This window comes from Denticeps clupeoides, unplaced genomic scaffold (genome assembly GCF_900700375.1).
Source record: "Denticeps clupeoides unplaced genomic scaffold, fDenClu1.1, whole genome shotgun sequence".
NCBI classification, from domain to species: Eukaryota; Metazoa; Chordata; class Actinopteri; order Clupeiformes; family Denticipitidae; genus Denticeps; species Denticeps clupeoides.
This window is the reverse complement of record NW_021629778.1, coordinates 61,201-75,598: the sequence shown is the minus strand read 5'-3', so window position 1 is coordinate 75,598 and position 14,398 is coordinate 61,201. Positions and strand designations below refer to the sequence as shown.

Sequence of the window (14,398 nt, the reverse complement as noted above, 5' to 3'; positions counted from 1 at the left end):
GTTTTAGCCAGTTCAAGCATCTCTATAAAATTATCTTTGGTTATTTCTGACTGGCGTAGCCGGATATCGTTAGCACCGACGTGAATCGCGAAACTGGAGTACCTGCAGTTATTTTTTGCCAGCTCTTTTAATTTTGCGCGGATGTCGGCTCCAGGAAAACACAGGATTTTATTTGCTGGTGCCGCTATCCTCACGTTTCTAACTATAAAGTCGCCAATGAATAAAGCCGGTGGTTTGTTGGACCCAGCAGATGCATCGCTGGTAGAGACACTCACCGGCTGATTTGGCTGGTGCGCGTCCGGAACTAGAAAAGAGTCAATTAAGATTTCTGTTTTCTAATAAAATATAAATTTCGGATGCGCTTCTCTAGCTCGGCTATTTTCTCCGTCATTTCAACTAGTCTCCTACACTTCCCACAGGTGAAATCCTCACTTCGTCAAGCTGTACATTTCACACACTGGACATGGGATTAGCGAGGGAGCCATAATATACGTTTTGGTGAATTTGTGTGATTAATTCAGAGGTAATTCAGGGAGTCCTTGGACATAATACCAGCTCACGCCAAGCACACCAAACAGTGCAGCACCAGACTGCCCACTCCACAGAGAAAGCTCTTCTGGCTATTACAGAAAAACGACATGCTGCTAGATCAGCAAAACTGTAATCAGTGCTAATCTCTCTGGAAGTTTCAGAGAGAAGGTTGCCGGTCCGAATCCTGAGCCACCACTCAATGCTCCCCGGGTTAATGCTCCCTGGGTTAAAAGCAGAGGACACATTTCAATTGTGTGTACCGTGTGCCTGTGCTGTTTATCACAATTAGGGATGACATTTGAAGTTAAAAGTGTTTCATTCCCCCCAGTTGAAGTGCTGAACCCAGAGATAGCTCACTCAGAAGTATCCAAATGTGAAATAAGTTATTCTGTCTGTCACTGCCAATGGCATAAATACAAAAGCGATATGATGCTTGCGGATGGCTCACTTGCAGGGCCTTCCTGAATTTGTGAAATTCTGCAAATTTGCATTTTTCACAAAATTTGCCAGAGTTGTTTTCCTGGTATAGAAACATTTTGGAGCATATGAGATAAATGTGTCATATCACGAGTGAGCAAGTTGAACATTGTGATCTAATGATCTTTAGAACATCTTTATTGAACATTGTGATCTAATGACTATCCAATTGTGTGCTATTTGGTTGGAGCGGCCAAGATGCTGACTTTGAAGAGATACATTAACATTGACTGGAAGTGGACAGAAAGTATGTACATGCCTTGGTCAACTAGTGGCTCTTATCTTTTTTGCTTAACACTTTCCAGGGCAACTTGTTCTAGCTGTCTAGGAAAAGTTCAAGGGGCGCTTTCACACATTAATACATTTGCTTTGGTCCACATCAGTCAGTGAGTTTGTAACATTATATCATTTTCTTCTTGGTTCGGTTTGCTTTCACACACAGGGAAAAATCCAAGCGAACCAAAATGTGTTGTTCCAAATCACACGATTTTCTCTCTCTGCTCATTGGCCAGATGTATCACCACTAGAACAACAAAAGTAAATACAGGAAGCAGATCTGCTGTTAACGAATCCTGTGATAAATGCCGTAAATGTAAATGTAAATGTAAAGGTAAGTTGGGTTCGTGGTTCATTTTTAGTTTCGTGTTGCTTGCTCTGTCAGTTGTCTGTGCCTTGACAAATCCTAAACCTAACAAAAACCTAAAATGGCAAGTGCACATCATTTGTACAAATTAAACGCCTAGAATAAGCACCTGATTAGGGCACACTGCTCTCCTTTAAATGCTTCTAATCCAAATGGCAAACTGACCATGTGAACCGCTACGGATTCATACATGCCTGCTGCTCCTCCTGTATTAGGCAATCAGTATCTTTTGATGAGGAGGCAGGTACCAGGACATGTCGTGCAACCAAATGTTAGAACATAGGAGATAAAGGTTTGGGACTTAATTTAAATTAAGCAGAATTGGTTTTGCCTTTCCATAGGTAACAGAATAGGATGTGACCACTCAAACCTGAGCAGTTGAAGGTCAGTTTTAATGTTTGATATTTGACTTGACTTGACCGGTCTGTCACTGACAGGCGAGGTGTCATGGGAGCTTCCATATTTAATCAAGCCAAAAGCGATTCCCATAGTGAAGAAAAGTTACAAAAAGAAATCATCTTACATATTCATAATGTACATTTTTTTATTGTTTTTCAGAATTTTTATTTCAGTTGAAATCAATGTTATAACGATTTAGTCACAGTACCTCTCTGATTGACAGGATCTTTGGCTACATAAGCCACATAATCTGGTGTGTCCTGAAATAAAGGGATTAAACTCTGATTAAAAAACATTAAGAAACTTTTAAGAAAATTAAGATCTTCAGGTCTAAATAAACAAGAATTTTTATACAAAACTGAAAAAAACCAAGGACCTCTATGAGGGCACCTCACCGTATCACCTCCAGAAGCAAAAGAGATGGACTGCATGGGGTGATGTGCAATAATCTGAGTAAAACATAAATAGCCATATAATAAGTCAGAACAGAAATAATATTAGTATCAAGTATGAGCCACAAGGACAGAGCAACATAAAATACATTCTGACACAGTACATGTACAGGGCTTGATTGGTCTCTTCATTGTTTATCCATCTAGTCTTATTTTGTACCTTGTTTCAGTATATGCCTTAAGCCCTATAGATATGAAAAGAAGGGTAGCCATGAAAGTGATGACAGATCAGATTTGTAACTGGCATTAACCTCCCAGCAACTCTACATAATGTGCAATGAAACCTAAAATGGCTGACCTGTCGTGTTGTGGGGATGACCAGACTCAGCCCCTCAATGGAGATGTTGACAGCTATGCTCATGCCAGCAAAACGGAGGTTGCTCTTTCCCATAACAGACTGGAGGGCTTTGTTTGTTATCTATAAAAGCAATAGGTAAAACTAGAATTTTACACAAGTTTTGATTAATTACAACAAATGTGCAAATAAAAAGAACAAAATAAGCAAAAAGATATACAGTACATGGACAGTATTCAAAGAAAATAATATAATTGTAGAGTGTAACTGCACCAAAACAGTGTTTTTAATTACATTGCAGTCTTTAAATGTTAGGTAAAGAGTCTTTATCACTGTATTTTCCTGGTGGTAATTATTGTCTAATTCTAATTATGTCTCAGCAGCAACTATTTTCACTAATTTTGACTAATTAAAAACTTACCTTCTTTTCAAGGCTCCTTTCACCCCTGGCACAGCCTCACACAGCCTGTTGATGGCTTCCCTGACAAAAGAAGAAAGAGGTGTTATAGAATGATTTTAGTTAATACAAATTAGAGAATGCCTGATGTTCAAATCTGATTATGTTTCCATTTAGCTATGCAGAACAAACACAAAAATGTTCTTCAAGCAAACCTTGTTGTTGACTGGAACTAAACAGAACTAACCAAATCTGCTGAATTGGGCTATGGGACATTCAGTGAGTGTTTACTGATAATACATTAAAATGTTGAGGTGATTTATGTCTTTTTTAACAGGCATATTCTGAGTTTAGGGTTAGCCTTTACAGCAGCCTCACATTGTGAGCTGACCTTTTTTTCATTAAAAAAAAAATTTTTTCATTAAATTTTTTCATTAAAACCAATCTCTTCTGATTTCTGCCGCTTCTGTCCATATCCTTGTACTTGTCATGGTGTTTTGTTTCATAGTGTCTTTGTATGTTAAATTCTTTGGTTACCACTATATTGGCCCCACACACAAGACAAACAACTGTGTCATTAACATTTGTGAACAGATATTGAGCCTCTCACTCATCTTGAAAACACAAGTCTTCGACCTTTCTTTTGCCCATTTTTGCACTAATTGCTACGGACAGCAAGAGGGGGCTTGTGGGTAAGTGAATTGAAAGTGAAGTGATTGTCATTGTGATACACGGCAGAACAGCACACGATATCTGTACATCACCCTTGGTGACCAGTCATTACAGGCACCCAGGGAGCAGTGTGTGGTGACGGTGCTTGTGCTCAGTGGCACCTTGGCGGATTGGGATTCGAACCGTCAATCTTCTGATTACAGGGCCACTTCCTTAACAGCTAGGCCACCACTGCCCCCTAAATGACGCACCAACACACCTGCAGGGGTTTCTAGGCCACCAATTTACATTTATATTTACATTTACAGCATTTATCAGACACCCTTATCCAGAGCGACTTACAATCAGTAGTTACAGGGACAGTCCCCCTGGAGCAACTCAGGGTTAAGTGTCTTGCTCAGGGACACAATGGTAGTAAGTGGGATTTGAACCTGGGTCTTCTGTTTCATAGGCGAGTGTCTAACCCACTAGGCCACTACCACCTTACCACATTTATATTATATTTACAGCATTTATCAGACGCCCTTATCCAGAGTGACTTACAATCCGTAGTTAAATTTTCAGCATTTACATTTTCAGACTTTTGGCATTTTTCAACAACAAACAAATAACAGCTGTTGACCAATATCCACCCACCACCCTCAGTCCCACCCGTCAAACAGCAAGAAGAGAAATAAATAAAAAAGAAAAGCAAAAAAACAAAACAAAAATAATATAAAAAAAGGGGAAGGGAAGCAGTCTTCTCTCAGTGTTGTAGTATTTTATTTGTATTAAGAAATGACATGTCTATGCTGAACTTAACCTGGATGATTTAACATAATCAATAAATGGTGACCATATCTCCTTGAACTTTTCCTGACGATTAGCTTGATTACATCGCAGTTTTTCCAACTGCCACATGGAGAGCATTTCCTTAATCCAACCATTGAAAGAGGGGGGCTTGTCTGATTTCCACAACAGAAGAATAAGTATTCTGGTCATTAATGAGGCGAAAGCTACCACCTTGGCTTGAGATATCATTGAGATATCTGGAGGGGGGACCCCAAAAATAGAAATGTATGGTGTTGGTTCAATTATTCTATTATATAAAGATGACAAGACTATGCAATTATTTTCCCAGAAATTGTACAATGACTGGCAGTTCCAGAACATATGGCCTAAAGTAGCTGGCCCTTGGTGACATCGTAGGCACTCCGAGCTGGTATTAGGAAACATTTTTGCTAGCTTATCTAATGAGTAGTGTAGGCAATGTAGCCATTTAATCTGGATCAAACATTGTCTAATACAGACCGAGGAGGTATGAATAGCTTCTAGGCACTGTTGCCAGGTCTCACCTGTAACTACAATGTTAAGATCCTGTTCCCATGCCACTTTAGTTTTCTCCCATGAGGGTGAATAAATGTTCTGGATCAGAGTATATAATTTTGATATATTGCCTCTCATAAAGGGGTCCAGAGCAAGAATTTCATCTTCAGCATTTTTAGCTGGTGAATGTAAAGATCTAAAGTGTTTGCTCACAAAACGTCTAATCTGTAGGAATCTATTGAAATGAGATTTGAGAATATTGTAACTTTTTTGTAATGTTTCGAAGTGTTCCTTCAGCAAAAAGGTCTTTGATAAAGATCAAGCAATTGTTGTGCCAGGTTTGAAATGCTGCATCTGTTCGGGGCGGTAAGAAAAGATGGTTATTCAAAAGGGGAGAAAACAATCTTAGTTGCTTTATACGAAAATGTTTCCTAAACTGGAGACAAATCTTAAGTGAGTGTTTTACTACAGGATTAAGGAGGCGTTGCTGCCCAATAGTAATACATGAAGTTGGCAAACCCATACCACCTGCTACTTTAGGCATTTCAAGGAAAATATTCCTCATCCGCGGGACAGATTTCTTCCACACAAATGAAGAAATGAAGAAAACTCCTTGAAGACAGACTTGGGTATTAAAATAGGAATAATTTGGAATAAATACAGAAAGCGTGGTAGGACTACCATATTAATGGTATTCACTCTTCCAGCCAAAGAAATGGGCTCATTTTAAATCTTCATTAGACCATTGTGAGAAATCGTTTTTTGTACGCTCAAGTAGAGTTTTAAAATTGCGCGCATAAAGGTCCTTATAAGGGGGACATTAATTCTCAGATAGGTAAATTCCACAACTGCTTAAATGGAAAGGAACTAAGATCCAGTGACATTGCTATCTGATTAACCTGCAAAATGGTGCTTTTAGAAAATTTCTGTTTATATCCTGAAATTAAACTTTATGACCGTAATAGTTCCATGAGGACTGGTATGGATTCTAAAGGGTTAGACAAATATATTAGAAGGTCATCTGCATAAGTTACACCTTATGAGTTTTATTGAGCCTGGTTACACCTGTAATCCTCTCCTCTTTCCTAAAGGTAATCGCCCAAGACTCTATAGCTAAGTCAAAAAGGAAAGGTGACAGACAGTAACCCTGTCTTGTACCACGATGCAAAGGGAAATAATCTGATATTACAGAGTTAGTACGTACAGAGGCCAGTGGTGAATTATACATTATTTTAACCCATGATATAAATATCGGACCAAAACCAAATCTTTCCAAGACCTCAGATAAATATTCCCACTCAACCCGGTCAAACGCCTTTTCGGCATCTAAAGAGATAACGATTTCAGGCTGGAGAGTGGAGTGTGAAGAATATAATATATTGAACAAACGGTGCATAATAAGAATGATTGCCTGCCTGGTATAAACCTGTTTGGTCCAAGTCAATTATTTTAGGTATCACTTAGGAAGAAGACTTATTGGTCGGTATGAACCACATTTATGTGGGTCCTCATCTTTTTTTAGTAAAATCACTATGACTGCCTGGGTCATTGTACAGGGCAGTTTCTTGAATTGCTCATTTATGATTGTTGGCTGGTTTGATACAGTGCCATGCGTCATGTGGATCTCAGATATCATGTGGCTGGCCTGAATTTGTTTAAGCTGAGATAATAACCTGCTCATAGTATGTGCATCTAGTCTTCAAAAGCAGCCTTTCAGTCTCAGCAATAGAAAGATTGTTAAATTCTGCTTGCAGAAGCAGCCTGTCCTTGTACAACTCTGGATTAGAGGAACCAGCACATTTTTTGGACAGGTCCACTAGCTGGTGATTATGCATTTTCCTCACATGGGCTGTATATGAAATTATTTGTCCCCTAAGGAATGCTTTAAAGTGTCAGGATTGACTGCACCTGGTCTTATTTCCCCTTTATTTCCCGTTTTTGGCCACCGCGCCATTGTTTATTTGTATTTATTTATTGTTTATTAATTAAACCCCTTTCCCAGCATGTCCCGCCTCTGCGCTTCTCTTCCCCGTCAGCTCGCAGTTGTGACATTAAGAGCATCCCAAATAGTGATGAAGGACATACCAGTTGTGAGATTGACATCAAGAAAGAAGTCAATTTGCTCTGAAATATGGTCTCAAAATGTTTTATAAGACAGCAGTAATGGGTTGAGGCGCCACATTCGACGAGTTGCGATGTTGCTAGGAAAGCACATATCGAGCTGCACAGGGGAGTGACCCGAGATCACGATAGGATGATATTGACTATTTGTGACGCAAGAGAGAAACCTTCTATCTATCAAAAAAAGTCTATTCTTGAGTATGAATGATGGACAGGTGCGAAAATTGAATATTGCTGGTGGGGTTAGTATACCTCCAGGGGTCAAACAATTTGTAGGATTCCATAAATGACAAAACAGCTGATGTTGACTTGGACACAATCTTGGACAGTGTGGGATTCGATCAGTCTAGATTTGGCTGCAGGACCAGGTTGAAGTCACCCCCCAGAACTAAGTGATATGTGTCTAGGTGTGGGAGCTTTGCAAAAAAGGTGCAAAAGAACTGTGGGTCATCCCAGTTGGGGGCCGTAGAAATTTGCTAAAACTACATTAAATCCACACAGCTTGCCTATAGCTTTCAGATGGGAAAAAACCCAACGTTTTATAGGATGGTGCAACGTTTTATAGGATGGTGCAACCCTTTAATATTCCAGCTTACAAAACGCAGTGAGCCGAGCCCTGACCCGTTAAGACCAGCCATTTTGTGGATAGCCTAAGCAATCCCACACTGAGAAGGAGAAGGGGGAGGGAGAAAGAGAAAGTAAATAAATAAAACAATAATAAAAAAAATAATAAAAAGCCAACTTAAAACCCCAAAACCTATGCTGGCCCCCCATAAAGCGGGGGACCGCATCAACACTAATGAGCGATAAACATAGCACAACAGTGCTCAGGGTGAACTGCCATGCTCTAATAAGCACCACTGAGCAGTAACAGCAAAACAAAAAAAATTATGGCAATTATGGTAACATCATCAATAACAATAAACAGTCAGTAAGCAGTAATAACTGAGCACACCAATAAGTCAGCTCAAATTGAACATGTACCCAGTTTGGGTTTAATATTTTAACCAGAATTTTGTCAATCATGAATCAGACCAGTTTTACAGAAAATACCTAAATAGAGAATACTGTACTTCCTATATGTACAAGATAAATAACTTCAAAGGATCAGCTGACTTTCTTATTCAAAATGGGCGAAAAAGAAACCTGGATGTCCTTCAAAGCATCGAGGGATGAAGGCTCGGGCCTCCTCCGGAGAGGAGAATGTTTTCTCGGTATTCAGATGGGTGATTCTGAGTCGAGCAGGATACAGGATGCCGAACTTCACCCCCTCCATCCCGCAGAGCTGCCGTCTGACGTCATTAAATGCAGCCCGAGCCTTAGCTACTTTAGCCGTGAAGTCTGGGAAGACCGAGATGGACATGTCATTTATCTGGATACGATGCTTCTCTCTGGCAAGACGCAGGATATTTGCACAGTCCTGCGTCGTCACACTTATTTTGCAACATTTCAGTCAGTTTTGTAAGGCAATCTACTTCTTTCTGCAGACGTGTAACATCGTCAGTGCATGTCGAGAGGCTTTCTTCCATGTTGTTCACTTTAACGCTGAGTCCAGACAGCTCCGTAGTAACAGTATGCCTGTATTCCTTCAGCTCAGACCGGACCGCTCTTATGTCCGATTTAATAGAAGCCAGCTCACTCTCCAACACCGCCCGGACCTCGGTTTTTCAGGCATCAACCAAATCCACTCACAGCGTGGACAGAAGTTCAGCTTTAAAAGACTCAACATTAATCGCTAACGCGGCTGCGTGCATTCCAGCATCTTCAGTGCGGCCCTAAATGCCTAAAATGATACTATTTAAATCACGCTCGGCGGAGCTCCACACGGATGCATCTACTCCATAACACGCTCCTTGGCAGCTGCTTTTACCCATATCTCTCTAACAATTTACAGTCCCTGACAAAAGTCTTGTCGCTTGTGTACAAATTGACCTCAAGTGCTGCTGAAATATATTCTAATCAAGATTTTTTTTTACAAGAAATGGCTCATTTTATTCCCAACAGCTTTTGTAATAATGTTTCAGTGCAAAACAAAACTGTCAAAAAGTATTCTAATATTCAAAGCTTGGTAAAGCCCATTGAGTCAATTGGCTCAAAGTCCAAGGGCAGACAATTTTCCACTGGAGCAGAGCTCCATGAAACCTGGTCACCTGAAGTCCTTGTGTCAACAGTTCATCAGATTCTGTCTCGAAATGGCCTCCATGGTCGAATCAGTGCCCAGAGGCCAGCACTAAACAAATGACAATTGAAAAACTGTGTGGTGTTTGCTAAGGCCCACAGCCTGCTAAATGGATTTAGCAGAAGATGGAGTTTTTAGATGAATGTTCTGCTGAATTACACCACAGTTGTCACAAATATTGCAGGAGACCTACTGGAGCCCGCATGGATCCAAAATTCACCCAGAAAACAGTGAAGTTTGGTGGCAGAAAAATCATGACCTGGGGTTACATCAAGTATGGGGGTGTGCGAGAGATCTGCAGGTTGGAAGGCAACAATAAATAATCTGAAATACCAAGAAATCTTAGGTACCTTTTATATTTCCAACCATAAAAGAGGCCAAATTCTGCAGCAGGATGGTGCTCCATAACAAAGTTCCTTAAGGTGTAGAAGATCCAGATGCTCCAGGATTGGCCAGCCCAGTCACCAGACATGAACATCATTGTGCATGTGTGGGGTAGGATGAAAGAGGAAGCACGGAAGATGAAATCAAAGAATATTGATGAACTCTGGGAGGCATGCAAGACTGCTTTCTTTGCTGTTCCTGATGACTTAATAAATAAATTGTATGAATCCTTGCCAAACCGCATGGATGCAGTCCTTCAAGCTCATGGAACTCATACAAGATATTAAAAAATAAGATATTAAATCTTACAGTACTACTCAAACTGCTGACATATTTTTGTATTTGCAGTACATTTGTTCAATTTCTGTAGAGGCAACAACATTTTTGACTTGCCAAAATTTGACCTTTCAATCTTTTTTCAGTTAAACTAATTCATTTCAATGCATTAAACATAATTTGGTAGGGTTTTAGCTTTTCTTATGAGTTATTTCTAACACCAACTGATTAATTAAAGTCAGGTTAATAGCAGGTGTTTCTCCAAAATAGATAAGCAACAAGACTTTTGTCAGGGACTGTATATTACGAGTTGTTGTAGTCCCTTTTTATTCTATGTCTATTTTGTGCACATCTGTAACCCTTTAGCTGACAATAGACAATTTAAAATACATCCTGCAATGAGGACAACTATACTCAAGCCCTTTTAAAAAAAGAGAAAATAAACATTACATTTTTAGTTAACATTGTTGGTTGAGATTCTGTGAGAATCTGTTGGTCGTATGCTCCCACGTTTTCTGTGCGGCTGGCTGTGTTTTTGTGTCCCGTCTCTTTTAGATTGGCTCGGAAGTGGAGCAGTGGATGTGCCGCAGCGCGGTGGGGAGGGAGCTATGGCTCCGTTGGGTGCAGTGACAATGGAGGTGAGGGGATGAGGTTGGGGTGGACCAGGGAAGAGGAGAACAGGAAGACGGCTGGCTTGAGGACGGTCCAGGAGCGTGTGGTGGATGGGAGGGCGTCTTGGGTAGCAGGAAGGTGGGGTAACATATAGTATTGTCGTGGTCTAAGGGTAGAATGAGTCAGGTGTTTGTAAAGAAGGCTAGCGTCTCTGGGAATTAAATAAAACAAAGAGCAGGCAGTGTCCCCCTGGCCAACTGACTTTACACTTACATTTACGGCATTTAGCAGACGCCCTTATCCAGAGCGACTTACAATCAGTATTTACAGGGACAGTCCCCCTGGAGCAACTTAAGGTTAAGTGTCTTGCTCAGGGACACTTTTATTCTGGGTGCTGCATGCTCTCACTTCTGTTTCTGGGTCGCTGTCTCCCCGGCTGATCTTGCTCCCTCTGGTGGGCTGGAGGTGGTACATTGGCCCAAGTATCTAGTTAAACTCCAGTGTGTGTGTATATATACTTATTGTTTAACCTATGTAATGTATAGAATGTCATAATGATGCAAAATAATAGTAATAATCATCATAATAATAATCTATTCATGGCATGAAACTAAGTCACTTTTCATAACCACTTGTTACTACATGAGTTTCTATTATTATAGTTATTTGTTAATTTGTACATATTAGTTAAAAAGTCATAATTTAAATTATTAGCTATATTTTGATGTTTTGTTTATAATATTCAGTCATTTTTCTAACAAAAGAATTTCTATTAAGATATAAATTCCTTACCTTATCATATCTTAATAAAACATCTTACCATGCAAAGACAATACAATTCTCGGTTTATTCTATGATCATATATTTAATGTTTCTACCAAAATATTGCCTGCATAAATGATTTTGTAAAAGGTTTATGCTAGATGCCCTTCCTGATGCAGCCCCCCTCATTTACCTGGGCTTGGAACTGGCACCATGAAACACACATTCACATGTTTCCTGAGTAGCTGTGCCTCTACCAAAATATGTTTTTTTTAAATGCATAGTATTATTGCATTCCTTTTTGATATACATACAGTTGTGGCCAAAGGATTTGAGAATGACACAAATACTGGTTTTCAAAAAGTGTGCTACTTCCGTTTTTATAATGGTCATTTGCATATAATTTTATGAAGAGTGATGAGATGAATTGCAAAGTCTCTCAGAAGGCTTCAGGATCCCCAAGAAACTCTCGCAAGTGCAAGGACCGTGTCCTGAAGATGATTCAACTGTAGGATCGTGTGCCACCAGTGCAGAGCTTGCTCAGGAATGGAAGCAGGCAGGTGTGAGTGCATCTGCACACACAGTGAGGTGGAGACTTTTGGATAAAGGCCTGGTGTCAGGAAGCACAGCAAAGAAGAGTCTTCTCTCCCAGAAAAACTTCAGGACTTATATTCTGCAAAAAGTACAGATCGTTTTTTCTGTAATGAAGAATCTTTCCAATTGTTTGGGGCATCTGAAAAAATTATTGTATGTAGCCCTGGGAACAAAACATTGAAAACTCCCTGGACTTTAATCAAATTGAGAACTTGTAGTCAATCCTCAAGAGATGGGTGGACAAACAAAAGCCCACAAAATCTGACAAACTGATTATGAAGGAATTTAAAAAGAAGTTGATTGACATCAGGCCTGGGCGAATTGCAGAGGTCTTGAAAAAAAGGGCCAACCCTGCAAAATTGATTCTTTGCATAAAGAATCCGGCAGTGGCTACTCCGGAGTTTAATGTGTGTCCTGTGTAATGTTCCCTGATTGTTATCACCTGTGTATCATTGTATAAAACTATCCTGTTCATGTCTGTTTGCCGTCATATTCGGACGCAGCCAACAGCGCCCTGCTGAGATCCAGGGAGCAGTGGTTCATTGGTTTCATGTATGGATTCCAGCGATGCACCTCCGGTTCCCCGCCATGATCCATGTCATGTTTTTATCGGTTCCCCAAGAGTGACACTGCTCCAGGGGGACTGTCCCTGTAACTACTGATTGTAAGTCGCTCTGGATAAGGGCGTCTGATAAATGCCATAAATGTAAATGTAAATGTAAAATGTCTCCGCGGCCTACGAAAACTAACGAAAGTGAAAGTGAAGTGATTGTCACATGTGATACACAGCATCACAGCACACGGTGCACACAGTGAAATTTGTCCTCTGCATTTAACCCATCACCCTGAGTGAGCAGTGGGCAGCCATGACCGGCGCCCGGGGAGCAGTGTGTGGGGACGGTGCTTTGCTCAGTGGCACCTCAGTGGCACCTTGGCGGATCGGGATTCGAACCGGCAACCTTCTGATTACGAGGCCGCTTCCTCGTAATCAGCGAGGAGTACCGACGAAATTCGTGCGACCGGGCTTAACCCTGAGTGTCTCCAGGGGGACTGTCCCTGAAACTACTGATTGTAAGTTGCTCTGGATAAGGGTGTCTGATAAATGATGTCAATGTAAATGTAAGGTAAATATAAATTTCAATTATTTTCTAGTCTTTTCTTCAGACATTACGTCAGCTTTTTTCAATTATTAGACTCCTTCATCAATTATACATTTCACTATCACTCTCTCCCTTGCCTGCAACCCTTAAGCTTGTTGTGTGTGTGTGTGTGTGTGTGTGTGTGTGTGTGTGTGTGTGTGTGTGTGTGTGTGTGCATGCACTCAGGTTACAAAGCATTGATTGGTGAGTGGAGCAAAAACACAGTTAGTCCCAGCAAGTAGTCCCTCCTCCATTGCATTGCACATCTACACCAAGCCAAGAGACATACAACTACTACAGCACTGAACTGCTTGATTCTGAATAACTGCATTCATAAACAGATATTTTGTTAATCAAAAAGTAATGTTTGCTCATAATTATCCTCTAATACAATAGTTCCCTACCCTTTTCCCTTAAGCCCCCCTGCCTGTGTCCAGGATAAGCACCCCCAACACCAATTCCTTCCCACATACATACATTAAAATAATTAAATGATTAAATAAAATCTTTTATTTACAAACAAACAGCAATAATAGTATTTTGTTCTTATTCTCCTTGTTTTACACAGCAGAGTCTATATTAAAGTTGTATTTGGTAATTAGACCGGACTCGGCTGTTATGCTCTATGTTGCATTTGAATATATGACAGTCACACAGTCAGTGCTGCGAAATGGCACAGTACAGCATGATTTTCATACAGCCATGACCCAGTGAGCTCTTGCAATGTACAGCTTTTTGAAAGCTCGGCCACGACTAAGAGGGAAAGGAAAGGTGCAGTTTTAAAATATATTCAGCAGATGCTTGCCTCCGTTTCACCTCCTCAGCGTCTCTCATGTGATAATTAAAATGCTGGTGAGTTGCAAAACAAATGAACATTTCATTAAAAAAATGTAATAAAGTAAATTTAAAACATGCAAAACACTTAAACCAATCACTGAAAAAAATTACAAGCAGCGAATCATGTGGAAAGTTCTTTATACAGCAAATATTTATATTTAATATAATAATAATATATTTTTGGTAACCTCAGAACAGATACTGTGTCCTTCCCTGTGATCTCTGGGACCCCAGCTTCTGAACCACTGCCCTAATAGGTGTAATAATTCCAACTTATTGTGAATATGAATGCCTCTTGTCTGAACATGTTCTTTACAAATATG

The 14,398-nt window shown here is 40.2% G+C and overlaps 1 pseudogene; it reads right to left on the bottom strand.

Annotated features, from left to right (window-relative positions):
* Window positions 1-14,398, bottom strand: part of LOC114773835 (SHC-transforming protein 2-like) — a 44,326-nt pseudogene that overhangs the window by 24,261 nt on the left and 5,667 nt on the right.